Genomic DNA, 15,135 nt, shown 5'->3' with positions numbered 1-15,135 from the left:
AAAATACAGTTCCAGAATATTTATTTATTTGACATCCTCCATAAATTGAAGATCATTTGTGATGTAGCTGTTGTTTTTCCATAATCAACCGGCTGTACCATTGTCACTTACTGAAATATGGGTTAAGGATGAATCAATACTTTATTCAATGCATCTGTGAATCAAAACTGTGACAAATGTAATTTTTTTTTTTAAAGGTTGAATAAATCCGTGTTTTGTTTTGTTTTTTCTGTCTCTGACTTAATATTCATACCCCATATGTTTGGAATATTTTATAATACATGAAGGTTTGGGGGTTTTTTGTTTTGTTTTTTTTTTGTTCTCTGTATTAAGATACAACAAAGATGTTTTGGAAATATATGTGGCATTAAAAACAAGAAGAAACAGACAGCTGCTGCAGACCAGAAGGTCAAATATTTCTTGTGGTACCTCACTTTGCTCTTTTCTTCAGGCAACATGAATTTTACTGAATTCATTTCCACTCTATGTTTAATTCAGTACATGACAGATGTTTCTCATTGTTTCAGCAACTTTTTTTCCTGTGGCAACATTTAACACAGACTGTAACCGTAATTTATGTATTTACTTGTTACACCAAAGGAAAAGACACATGAAATAAGAAATGAATGTGTATGCTCGAAACAACGATGTTAAAAGTACCCTAAGACATAAACACTACAATGCACTTTTTTTCTAAATCTTTTTCTCTTTTTTTCTGTCTCTTTAAATTCAGCTCATGGGTGAATATTTAACACTAAAATATAAGATTTTGCATTGTTACATCTTGTGTATTTTTTGCAAATAAATGATATTTTGTCTGAAAATATTGTTCTGGGAAATTAATTAGGATTAATTACACTATTTTTATCACTTGGCAGCCCTGATTAATTGTTATCTGACTTTTATCTTCACATTTAGTATAATAATGCAATTTATAGTGCAGTGGTTTTACTGCACTTCAGTGCTAGAGTTCATTTATACTCCAAACTATGTACTATTTAAATCTCTTATACAGTAAACCTAAGTCTACACATGATGACACACTATGTGGCATACATTGCTTCAGTGCCCCCTAGTGGATTATTGCATAACATGCACAACAAACTGGGCATTTCAGTGTTTTTTCACCTTCATTCTCACAGTGTTCCAGTTGCAGCATTATTTTATTCATTTATTTATTTATTTATTTATTTATTTTATTTGCACATCACAAACAGCAAGAGAAAAAAAAGCAATTTTCATGCAAGTAACACCATTGTGCAGGAGAGGATAGAAGCCAAAAAAGGCTTATATACATACCTCCCTGGAAATACACAACACACAGGAAAAAATAAAAAAAGAATAACAAAATACAATATAACTGAAATAGTAATCTTAGGTAAAAACAATAGAAATACAAATCAAATGATATTAAGCCTCACATTTTTTCATAAATTAGGGTCCTTTTCAGATGCTTTTTAAATAATGATAAAGAAGATGTTGATTGAGGTTCAGGTTGAAGATTATTCCAAAGATGTGGTCAACAATATTTTAGAGAATACTGACTGACAGAAGTTCGGCAGTATGGAAGATAAAATTTGCTTGAGCAGCATATAGGATAATTGTATTATTATAAATTGTATTGTATTAAACTGTATTTTAATTGCATCTTAAATTGTATTTTAAACTGTATTTTAATTGTCTTGCACTGTAAAGCACTTTGTGACTCCCTGTCTGTGAAAAGTGCTCTATAAACTTATTACTTATTGAGTTACACTGGCTACCCGTAGCTGCCCGCATCAAATTCAAATCGTTAATCCTAGCCTACAAAATCCTCAGTGGGTCTGCTCCTACCTACTTAGGTGCACTGATAAAAGCTTATGTTGCCCCACGACCACTCTGCTCGTCTGGGGAACGTTGTCTGGTGGTCCCCAGACCTTGTACAAGACAATCCAGGCTCTTTTCATGGGTCGTTCCACGTTGGTGGAACGTTCTACTGAGCACTACCAGAACAGAGGCGTCCCTGCCTATCTTCAAGAAGCTCCTGAAGACCCAGCTCTTCCGAGAGCACCTCCTGTCCTAGCACTGTCAGACATTCCATTTTAAATATTTTAATAAGGTTTTTCCCAGGATTATCACAGATTTTCCCAGGATTATCTCTGGACCTGCTGCGGTGGTCCTGCCTCTCTCATGCCTTCATCATCATCACTCACTTATCCTCAACTGCCTCCATGTGTCTCCCCCTACTCCCCCCTTCTCCCCCAGTCTCTATCTCTATTGCTTTCTCTTTTTCTCTTCCTCTACTCTCTCTCTTTAACTCCAACTGGTCAAGGCAGACGTCCATCCTCCAGGAGTCTGGGTCTGCTCCAGGTTTCTGCTGTTAAAGGGAAGTTTTTCCTCGCCACTGTCACCAGTCACAAGTGTTTGCTCCTGGAAGATTCTGTTGGGTTTCTGTAAATTGGCTTAGAGTCTGGTTTTGACCAACTCTATATATAAAGTGTCATGAGATAACTTTTTTCGTTGTGATCTGGCGCTATATAAATAAAATTTGATTGATTGAGTGATTTGATTGGTTTTCCCCTGTAAGTGGCTTTGGAAAAAAGCGTCTGCCAAATGCATAAACATAAATAAAATTTACTTACTTATAAATGTGAATAACAGAAGACAACATAAAAAAGTTCTGGAAATCTTTAGGTGGGGCATGAGTTAAGTGAATATATTTGTACATGACGACACAGGTCTGGTAAACATTCACATCAAAAACTGAGAGAAGTTTGAATTTTTTAAAAAGAGGAGCAGATGAGTCGGGTCTCTTACAAAAGCTGATCATTCTTATAAATTTCTTTTGAATCCAGAAAATCTTATTGAGATTATTCCCTCTTAGTTATATATTTCTAATTTTAACCAAACCCAGTGTGACCAGCAGTAGCACACACTTCACCTGTCTTCTGTAGTTTGTTCAACAGCAAAATCCAGCTCATTCTGAAATGCTCTAATTATGGTATTTGCTTTATTTTATGAATGTAGTGTTAAAATGTATCTAATCTATGGCTTCCCTGGCTATAAGCTTGGATGCACACAGAAGATTTATGACATTTGACTGTGTTTTCTTTTCAAATGTCAGCCAGTGTTGTGCTTTACTCTCTGGGGTGGAGTGGAAATATGTACTTAGGCATCATTTGGCAAAGTAGAGATGTTACAAGATGATGCTTTTTTCCTCAGGAGGCTCCACAGTCATATGTGTCATGGTTAATTTCTATACTGAAGTGAAAGAAGGGGGAGTTGTATGTGTTTAATGCACAGAATAAATCTATACATGGGTCCGATCAAGCGAAAGTGAACATCAACATGAAAAAGAACATTTGCAGACATTATTTTTCAACTGGGCTCATTTTTTAGCTAAAGATCTCTATTTTATGGAACTGTTATCCTTTTTAAAATACCACTTCTAGAAAAAAAAAAGTTACAACCAATTTTATCAATTGTACTTTGATTGAATTTGATTGTACTCAAATTTGACGCTAAAAATTCTATCAATTTTTTTTTAAAATTTATTCAGTCTGTTGATTATATAGATCAGGGGTGTCAAACTCAGTTTAGTTTAGGGGCCACATACAGCCTAGTATGATATAAAGTGGGCCGGAGCAGTAAAAAAATATAAATAATAGGATAAGAACTTATAAATAATGTCAACTCCAAAGTTTTCTCTATGTTTTTGAGTGAAAAAAGTAACATTTCATCATGAAAATGTTTATATCTCTGAACTGTACTTGAACATAACACAAACAAACATGAACCTGGAAATTCGTAAGAAAAATAAGTGCAATTTCAACAATATTACGCCTTAGTTTATCATTTATACATATGCATTACAACTTACAGATCACAGTGGATCTACAAATACACAAAACATTTAGTAACAGGCAGAATATTGGTACAATTCCACATACTCCTATTAAGACATTTGAGGTTATTCATATTTGTTCAGGTTATTCATATTTTGTTTATAAAAGACTAGTCTGTAAAGGTAAACATTTTTGTGTAATTTTCCTTTTTTTTTCCAGTTTTCATTATTTAAAGGTTATAATGATAGTATTTTACTGGTCTGACCCACTTTAGGTTGAATTGACCTAAAATTATTTTAACATGCTTGATTGTTAATATCTTCAGTGTAATTTCTGCACTTCACAAATTCATCTCACGAGCCGCATTGGACAGTTCAGTGGGCCGCATTTGGCCCCTGGGCCGCATGTTTGACACCCCTGATATAGATGATCGTTAAGTTTCAAGTATTAGATTTTCATTATTTTGTGAATATTATTGATATTTATGAGTTTGAACATTAGTGAGTTGCTTAAACAGTCCTGTCCACATGTTACCACAAAAATACCAATTTTTAAATTTCAAGTTACTTATATTTCAGATATGTTAGTGAAACTTTCAGAAAGTAATGATCTTCTGATACATTTTGGGTGATGCATACAATGGTAAAGAGTTGAGTTGAGTGTTACTATGGCAACCTGTCCACGTGTTACCACATTCTCATGAGACTTTTCAATATTTTTCTCCCAAATTTATTTTCAGCCTACTTGAACATAACATCTAAAAGGTTTTGTCCTACTTCATATCAGTTTCTGTCGAGAACTGCATGTTTTGGATGTTTGTCTAAAGCTTTAAAAAATTAATGTCCGTTTCAAGTCCACAAGCAGTAATTTGACATTTTTTACCTAAAATATTTTACCTCCCGAATTTTAGTTATCGGCTAAAATTTGCTTAGAGGTCTTATTTATGTCTTTGTGCATAAGAAATCAATATAAGTGAATCCCCAAAGGAACTTTGTGTTGGTAAATGCAAGTTCTGCAAATTTACAGGATTTCAGTTCTGTTGCAACATGTTGATGGTCATATGAACTATGTTTTCAGCTCAAAAATGTCCAATTTCATCACAATTAATGCTATATTTTCATGTCACAAATGGCCAAGTTATATTTGAACTGAATTTACCTGAAAAACAAATATTCTATTTTTTTTAGATTCCCCAGTTTTTCTGACAAGATTATATCCTACATATCACATGTTTTATTTTTACAGGTTCAATGTGGAGTATGGTGCTGATCCATCCTGCTTATGTTACACCAATACATACATTAAGAATGTCACACGTCACTTTTTAAATCAACAGTTTTCTAATAATAAGCATTTTTATAAAGAAATAACAATTCTATATTGTTATTTACTCTTTAGTATGATGATAAACTATACAATAAATAATTCTGATCCTAGTTTTTGCACAGGGTTCATTAGTATAAACGGTGACATGGCTGCCGAGCATCAGTATGATGGGATCTGTAACAACCATGTCACATCCGTCCACTGCCACATTTTGTGTTTTTGTGTCAGCTGTTATTGTTTTAGATCCACAATACTAACATTTATGAATAAGAGGAGAATTAGCAATAGTAAGTATATGAGTTTATTACTAATAAAATACTGGTACTGACCAGAGCATCATGGGTAATGTCACGTCCGTCCACCAGCAAAAGTTTTCACATACACGTGCTATTCAAAATCCAATATTTCTGAAAATATAGCTTCCACTGTCAAATAATATCAGTAGTCTGTGCACAAATGTATTAGCATTATTTCAACACAGTTCTATGCATTTCTGACAACTTTTTTTTTTTTACAAAAATGGCCACTCATTTGAAATTTTAGCCATTATACATAATGTTAAAGTGCTTATAAATACCTACTAAAATATATAATCCATGCATATAAATTACTCTGCTTACATGACAGTGACTGTTGAACACCAAATGTGTCCACGTGTTACCACTTGATTGGACCCATGTGTATTTATTGCTTTGATGACCTTTTCCTTTTACTTTCATCATCCATTTTAACAAAAATATCTGGAGTTTCTTGTCTTTATACTTTCCAATCAGGCTGCAATGCATTTGAGGTAAATTACTTATTATTTTGAGATGATGTGCTATACATGCATGTATGGTCTCAGACATTACCTGCTGCAGATACTGTGTTACATGCAGAACTGTGGTTTATTGCGGACTTTAAATCTCTTACTCATCACCGTCTTTCATAGGCTTGTGTTGGATACTCAGCCTCTCGTCACATGCAGACTGAAACACTGGCATGTTCGTATCTATAAAAGTATTTCAGTTCTGCTTCCATTGCATTTTTCCAACTACACCTGTCAAAATAGTACAGTTAGTTCAAATCTTAAGTGTAAGGATTTTTTTTTTTTTTTTTTTAACCTCTGTCTGTTCCAAAGCTGTACTGAAGTGGAAAAATAGCCTTTAAATATGCAACTCCTCGGCTTAGAATCAATAACAAAATGACCCGAAACTGAAGGAGCTGGTCTCGTTCATTTATTCATTTTCCGAAACGCTTAGTCCTCGAGTGGGTCTATTTCACTGAACGCTTGAATTATTTTCATTGATTTAGCGGCAGAAACATCTGACGTACCCAATTCATTTACATATTTTTAACAACAGCTTGTCATTTTATACTTACCTTGTATATGTTTATGTATGAAACTGTTGTATATGCTTCCCTGTCTCAGACCTGGTTAACTGCTGCTGCCTAGGTTGGCCTTACAATTATAATCCAAGTAAAATGCAGTTTCTCAGATTACCATTAGCATCAGATATGACCCATTTGGGTGTTCAGAGACGCTGTAGTGAACATGGAAACACCTTCATTTTCTGCTAAATTGATTCACCAGTAAAACCCATGGAGTTTGACAAGTGATGGGCAGTTGTAGACACACTGTTCTAATGACATATCTACATATTTACACATACATATAATGAACATACAATTAACACAGTTGGTAACTGAAAAAGGAAGAAGCTGAAACCAGAGGCTTACTTCTGCTTCTCCTTCTCCCATCCTTACTCCAGCTCCACACCTGAAGTTGCTGCAAATAAAACATAAACACAAATAAATCTACATTCAGTTTCTAAAGTCCCTTAGAGATCATTGTACTTTCCTAGCCCTTGAGAATTTGACAAATGAAAGCTTTTTTAAAACTTCACAAAGAGCCACACAGTTTCACTTCATCCTTCAATTGCTTCCATAATTTGACACCAATAACAGAAACATAGTGATATTTAACATTTGTTCTTGCTTTACATGTTTCAAACACAAGCAACCCTCTTAAATTATAATTCCCTTCTCTTAACTTAAATGTTTTTGAATACAAACAGACTTTTGCTCTTAGCACGAAACATAATTTCCATTGTTTTTAAATCTACAATATCAGGAAATTCTAATATACCAGATCCTAAAAAAATGGATTACTTTATTGAAGATAACCAGCATTATGTATTACTCTAATAGCCTTTTTTTTTTTTTTTTTTTTAAGTTTAATTATAGGGTTTATGTTAGTTTTATACACATTGCCCCAAATTTTCCACACAGTATGACATATATGGCATTACAAGTGAACAATTCAATATATGCAAACATTTTTTGTTTCACAAATCTTGAATTTTATTTAAAAAAATCGCAACAGACTTGGACATTTTACGTTTGATATATTCTATTTGTGGTTTCCAACTGAGTTTGTGGTCGATAATCCCTCCTAAAAATTTTGTTTTATACCAGTTTTCAATTTCAATTCAATTGATTTTCAGTTTTATATCACAATTTGCCCTAACACCACCAAAAACATAAATTTTGTTTTATCTTCATTGAGTGATAACTTATTTACATCAAACCATTTTTTCTGGCTGTAAAAGTACTTTTTTCCCCCATATTTTTCTCTGTTTTGAAATCTGATGGGTAAATTACATATATTACAATACCTGATTTTCACTAAAATTGCAAAATGTTTACAGTATTTTAGGCTACTTTTATATTTCGCGAGGTGTGTTTTAATTTATTTTTTTATAAACTGACACTGTGGTGAGCCAAGCACCGACATTTTGTTTAATAAGGTACTGATGGTGCATTTATTGAATGATAATAAAGCAAGTCTGAAGTCTCTGAAGTCTGAAAATGCAGAGGATAATATTATAATAAATGGTTATAAATCACTTAGGAAAGGTTAAATGTAGACAAATAATTCAGAAGTCACGACAAAAATAGGTCTTTAAGGGTTCATACAAGACAATTTGGTTATAATAGACAACGAGTAACTTTGGTTTGATGTGAATAATTACTTAACATTAAGTTCAGAATGGTTTAAAACCCTGTGCATTATATTAACATGATTTAAGAAACATATATTATAGGTTTGGACAGAACAAGCAAGCAGTAGTTTTACTGTACTGAAGAAGTTCAATCAATACATCTGGGTTTTTTTTTTTACACAGGCATCTATAGTCATACTGGACTAAATGAAACAATTATTCCTCCAGTCATTTGTTATCATCTATAGTAACCAGGGAGTGTTAATGTAGATGCATGTGGGGTGATGTCTATATAAGCAGGCGACCTAACTGTGGCGTCTGAAGAGTTAAATATCTAATTAAAGCAGTGAGAGGCAGCGCTGATAGTGTTGTCTGAGAATTACAAAGCACTGGAACTTTTACTATTGCCATTTAAAGTGCAAGTCTCTGGTTAAACCCTGGCTGTGTTTAATTAAATAGCAGTCAGGAACTCATCACACTAATGTTTAATGCTTCTTTTTTTTTTTTTTTTCTTTGTAGTCACAGCGATGACAGGAAGAATTGAGGGGGAAAAAAAGACATGGAAATGTAGTCGACAGGACGCTCCCTCCTCCTTCCTGTTTTATTAAGAAACAATCAAGCGAACAATCAGGGAACTTGAGGGGAAGTGGGTGTCTGTTTGGTTTAGGCGTCATAGTGTTTACAGTGCGGGCTTCATCTTTCTGACTGAATACTTGCATAATTTAATTGAAGTGAGAGTTGCTTGTATATCTACTCTTATTTACTTAAAAGGGAGTCTTATTTATGACAGACATCTACAGTATATAATGGACTGCTTTTTAGTCATCAGTCCTAATAATGAACTAAATGAACACATGCACCAAACAAAAGCATCACTGTTCCTTTAATGTAAGACATACAGGATTCATCAGCTAATTTTTGCTGTTTCTTTGCTGTCGTGCTGTGTGACTTTAAGCTTGCTCTCTCCTGTTGGAGGCTGTCTGCTGTTTTTTGCTGCTGACAAGGCTATATTATCACCGACAAAAGGCCCTCAGGGGCCCCACAGGCCCAGGTTGACTACGTGTATGCCATTAATAGATGATATCAGCTGAAAAAGAAGAGCTTAAAGGCAGGTCATGTGATCTTAACCAGTATTTAGGCCCTGCCATTGAGACAGTAGATGTTTGGATTTATTGAAACGAGTTTACAAAATGCAGCAGTGGCTTGCAGCAATTATACGGAGCTCAAACTGTGTATTTTGCACTTAAAGGAGGGTTGCATCAGCTGATATGTTTCTAACATAGGCATACAGAATAGTTTAAAACTGAGTCATAGCCTTTAGCAGGTATGAAGTCCTCTGTAAAATAGAAAAAAAAATGTAAAAAAAAAAAAAACATAAATAAATAAAATGTTGGTATAGTGCATTCTTTACTTGTCTTGCCCAACATCTTGACAGCAGAATGGTAGTCTGGCTACATTTTGGTGCTGAACAAATTTGCTTTGCCAAGGGTAACTTCATTAAGTATATGAAGCTGCCCTTGATATTCTACTGCACAGGTGTCAAACATGCGGCCCGGGGGCCAAATCCGACCCACCAAAGGTTCCATTCCGGCCCGCGGGATGAATTTGTGAAATGCAATAATTACACTGAAGATATTAACAATCAATGGTGTCAAAATCATTTTAATTGAGGTTCCACATACAGACACATACAGTCCAATTAGATTTCAAATGGGTCAGATCAGTTAAATATTATCAAAATAACCTATAAATAATGACAATTGCAAATTTTCTCTTTGGTTTTTTTTTTTTTTTTTTGGTGTTAAAAAGTAAAATTACATGAAAATGTTTACATTACCAAACTATACTTTTACAAAAAATGTGAATAACCTGAACAAATATGAACAAACGGAAATGTCTTAAGAAAAGTAAATGCCATTTCACCAATATTCTGCCTGTTACTAAATGTTTTGTGCGATTATAATGCACATATGTAAATGATAAACTGATAAAACGAGGCAGAATATTGTTAAAATTGCACTTGTTTTTCTTAAGACAATTCAAGCTGTTTGTGTTATTCAGATTTTTCAGGAAACTTTGTAAATGAGACCTGATCATAATATAATTTTACTTTTTTCACTGTTATTATTTTACTGGTCCAGGCCACTGGGGATCAAATTGGGCTGAATGTGACCCCTGAACTAAAATGAGTTTGACACCCCTGTTCTACTGTGTTTATTATGAGTTTTGTTGAACCACATTTTGATGCCGGACCTGACAGTGCATTATTTTAGACGGTGGAAAACTGATGGGTCCGATCCAGCGGTAACACATGGACACATTTCATGTTCAACAGTCTCTGTCATGTAATCAGAGTAACTTATATGCATGTATTACACATATTTGAGTAGGTATTTATAAGCACTTTAACATTATTTATAACCAAATTTTTTGGTGAAAAATGTCAAATTACTGCTCGGTAACACATGGACTTGAAACAGACATACATTTTTTAAACTTTACACAAACTTTCAAAACATGCTGTTCTCGACAGAAATTGACGTCAAGTAGGACAAAGCCTTTTAGATATTATGTGTAACTATGCTGAAAATACATTTTGAAGTAAAATATTGAAAAGTCTCTGTTTTATTGACATGAGAATGTTGTAACACGTGGACAGGTTGCCATAGTAACATGTGGACGACTCTTTACCATTGTATGCATCAGCCAAAATGTTGACTTATTTTTTAAAACAACAGCCAGATATAATCCCAATGCTTTACTTAATGTATTTAATACTAACACAGAGTTATTTATAACTTGTGCTGGTCCATACTGATATAGGTAAATTCTAAATAAAGACTCATTTCTGGGTAACAGTTCACAGATAGTTTTTTTAAATGTGACCAGTGTATGAATTCACAAACTTCATCATTCAGAATTTTAATTTCTCACAGTAATAGACAGTCTTTTGTCTTTTTGTTAATTTAATGCAGCCTAACAGAAGGTTCAGAACTTCTGCTGCACTGTGTAAGTGGTATTTTAAAAAGGATAACAGTTAATAAAATAGAGATCTTTAGCTAAAAAGAAATTAGCCCACTTGATAAATGATGTGTGCAAATTTACTTTTTCATGTTGATGTTCACTTTTGCTTGATCGGACCCAGATGCATACACATGTGCAGTAATAAATAGAAAAGATGCAATATGAAGTTCTTTGAAGGTAACAAACAGTCAAAACCAGGGGTGTCAAACATACAGCCAAAACCAGCCCGCCAATGCCAACCAAAATGTTCCAATTGGAAAAAATTACATTAAAGATATTAACAATGAACAGTGTTGAACTTGTTTTAGTTCAGGGGCCGCATGCACATATGCAATAATAGTATAAAAGCCTATAAATAATGACAACTCCAAATTTTCTTCTTGGTTTCATGAAAAAAAAAAAAAAGTAAAATTACATCCCAAAGATATTTCCAATTTCAAACTATCCTTTTACAATAAAATATGAACAGCCTGAATTGTCTTTAGAAAAATAAGTGCAATCTTAATATTCGGCCTGTTACTAAATGTTTTGTTCATTTGCAGATCCACTGTGGTGTGTAAGTTGAAATTGCATCTATTTTTTTTTAGAAATGTCAGGTTGTACATAGTTGTTCAGGTTATTCACATTTTCATAGTGTAATTTTACTTCTTTCACTCTAAAACAAAGAGAAAAGTGAAATTTTACTTTATTATTTATAAGTTATCATGTTATTATATTACTGGTCTGGCCCACTTGGGATCAAATTGGGCTGAATGTTACCCCCGAACTAAAATGAGTTTGACTCCCCTGGTCAAGAAGTAATACCTCTCATGATTTGAAAACACCTTCATTGTATTTTAGTTCATTTGGATGCCAGAGGAGTTAATAATAGCCTCTGCAGTGCAGCCAGACATCGACACAGTTCAAGTATTTCATAGTAATTTCAACACATCATTTAGTCTGGATTTTACATAAATGCTGCCGGTGCAAACACTGGAAACTGTCCTGGTTCAAGTAGTAAAACCATAGGAGGTCAGAACATGTTTGATTAAATGCAAATACTGTTCATACTGTAACAAAAAGAATGTGTAAGTGTCACCTTGGGCTTCAGATTATTGTACTTTTTATGCCATTATGCCATTATAATGCATTTTTAAAGACTGCCACATATAAATATACAATAAGACTGAATCTTCATTTATTAATAAGTTATTAATTTGGTTGTAAATATTTCATTCTTCTGTCCTTTTTCTCTACATCCCAGTGCTGGAGGTGGCAGCTTTGGGTCCTTTCCTCTGACAGAACCTGATGTGCTGCTGTAATACAAGTGGAAATTTTCTGTATATAATATATATGCAAATTTCTCTTCATACAACTATTTCAGTGTCTGTCCATCCTACAGAAAAAGAGAGAAACTCATCCTCTGCGGCTCTTCCTGAGGTCTCATCCATTTTTCCTCCCATTAAAAGTTTCTTTTTTGTGTGTGTGGAGTTTTTTTCTTACTCGAATCAAAGGTTGAAGAACAGAGGGGGTTGTACATTGGACACAGTGGAAAGCCTATACTTATCATTAACATTTATTGTGAAAGTGGACATGAAACAGTAAATAATATGACTAGTTTATGTTAACCCTTTCCTGCATGAATTATGAGGACCTTTGTCAAGATATTTTTCCTAATTGTTTTTGTTCCACTTTAGGCATGAAAAAACAATGTGATCTTTTCTTTTTTTTTTAAGTTACAAAAGTGTCCACTCAGCCGGACACCATGCATTTAATTTTTGAAGCAAGGAAACATGTTCATAAAACCTAATATCAGAAAGTGATATGGAAAACTATATAATAAAACCATTTTTAATGCTGCTAATCAGATACTTTCTCACATTTTAACATACTTTAGTACTAGTTATTATTCACTCCATGGAGATATGCAAAAAAAAAAAAAAAAAAAAAAAAAAAAACACTTTTTGTTAAAAAAAAAACAACAAAAAACAAAATAAGTACATTACAGTTTAATAACAATTAGCAATTGCTTTACACTAAAGCATGTCACTGCCGATCAGGTTTATTAACCCTTTCATGCACTAATTATGTGAAATTTAGTCAAGATATTTTTCTGCAGTGTTTTTATTCCTCTTAAGACATAAAAAAAACCAATGCAATCAATTAAAAAAAAAAAAAAATGTTACAAAAATTTCCACTCAGCTGGACACCATGTATTTAATTTTTGAAGCAAAGAAACATGTATTTAAAATCTAATATCAGAAAATTATATGGAAAACTATGCAATAAAAACATTTTTAAGGCTGCTAATCAGATGTTTTCTCACATTTGAACATACTCTGATACCAGTTATTATTCACTGCATGGAGATAATATGGAAAAAAAAAAAGTTTAAAAAAATACCTGTCAATTACAGTCTTATTACAATTAGCAATTGATTTACACTAAAACATGTTACTGCAGATCAGGTTTATCAAGAACAGCAAAGTTACAGTAATGGTCTGAATGTCAGTGTATTATGGGATGGTGCATAAGTGTCCACTGTGTTGGCTGATATGGAACTAAAACAACCAAAACCCTGAATATACAAAAGAACAGCTGGAGAAGAACTGTCCACTGGAGTGACCACTGTGCATGAAAGGGTTAATTGTACCTTAAATAAGATATGGAACTGAAATAACACTTTTTAATCACACAGATTTATCCAGAAACTAGATTGGATGTCATTGTTTATCACTTTTTTACAGTCATTTTGTACCAAACTATGTGATGACATCAGTCGGGTGATTATCTTTGTTATCAGTGCTGTTCACCAATGATTATTAAGATGTAGGTCACAACTCAGACCGCATGACACTGTAACATAATCATAATATTACCACTAACGTAGTAAATATTATCACTTTCAATGTCAGGTCTGAGCAGATCCTGTACAGTTTATCTAAAGGGACTGGATGCTGTTTGATCACATTCCATCCTGTTATGACACTGTTTATGTGAAGTTAAATGAACGCAGGCTGTGATAGAACCGCTCAGAAAACAAAGAAAGAATGAAGACAAGAAAAAGAAAATCCCCCATCAATAACAGGGACTGACTGCTATGTTAACTCTGTGCATTCATGTGTTTGGTTTAACCCTTTCATGCATAGTAGTCACTACAGTGGACAGCTATTCAAAGTTGTTCTCTTGTATATTCATGGATTTTGTTGTTTTACTTCCATATCAACCAACACAGTGGACGCTTATGCATCATCCCATACACTGCAAATCATACCATTACTGTTCTTGATCAACCTGATCTGCCGTAACATATCTGAGTGTAAATCAATTGCTAATGGTTATTAGACTGTAATTAACAAGTTTTTTTTAAACAACATTTTTTTTTTTCGGCATATCTGAGTAATAACTAGAGACCCAGGAAAGGAAAAGTTTTGGCTTTTTTACATTTAATAATTGTCTTGATTGGAAACAGCATGATGCAACAGTTTTATCAGATAGATTTTTTTTATTATTATTATGGAATGTCCTTTGCAGTGGACAGCATTTTTTTTTTTTATATATATATATATATAAAGCTGTAAAACTCTTGTCCCCTACAGAGGACAAAACTGCATTGCTGGGTCTCAGGAGGTTATAGAATGTTAAAATGTGAGAACAGATTAACAGCATTAAAAAAAATGTATTTCATAGTTTTCACACAGTATGTCAGTAAATGCATGGTGTCCACCTGACTGGACATTTTTGTAACCCCATGAAAAATAGGTTAAAAAATAAAAGGAAAAAATTAAATCTTATTGCTTTTTTCATGCCTAAAGAGGAATAAAAACACTCAGGAAAAAAATCGTGATTAGGGTTCTCATAATTCATGCATGAAAGGGTTAAGTTAGTGTTTCTCAAGCGGGGGGCAACATCGGGGGCGTTTTGAACAACAACGCCAAGAGGGGGGCACCCAGGCACAAATGGGGGGCATTAGTCACTGTTATTTATCACAATGTAGA

This window comes from Sphaeramia orbicularis, chromosome 11 (genome assembly GCF_902148855.1).
Source record: "Sphaeramia orbicularis chromosome 11, fSphaOr1.1, whole genome shotgun sequence".
NCBI classification, from domain to species: Eukaryota; Metazoa; Chordata; class Actinopteri; order Kurtiformes; family Apogonidae; genus Sphaeramia; species Sphaeramia orbicularis.
The sequence above is the reverse complement of the archived record's forward strand: the minus strand, read 5'-3'. Positions refer to the sequence as shown.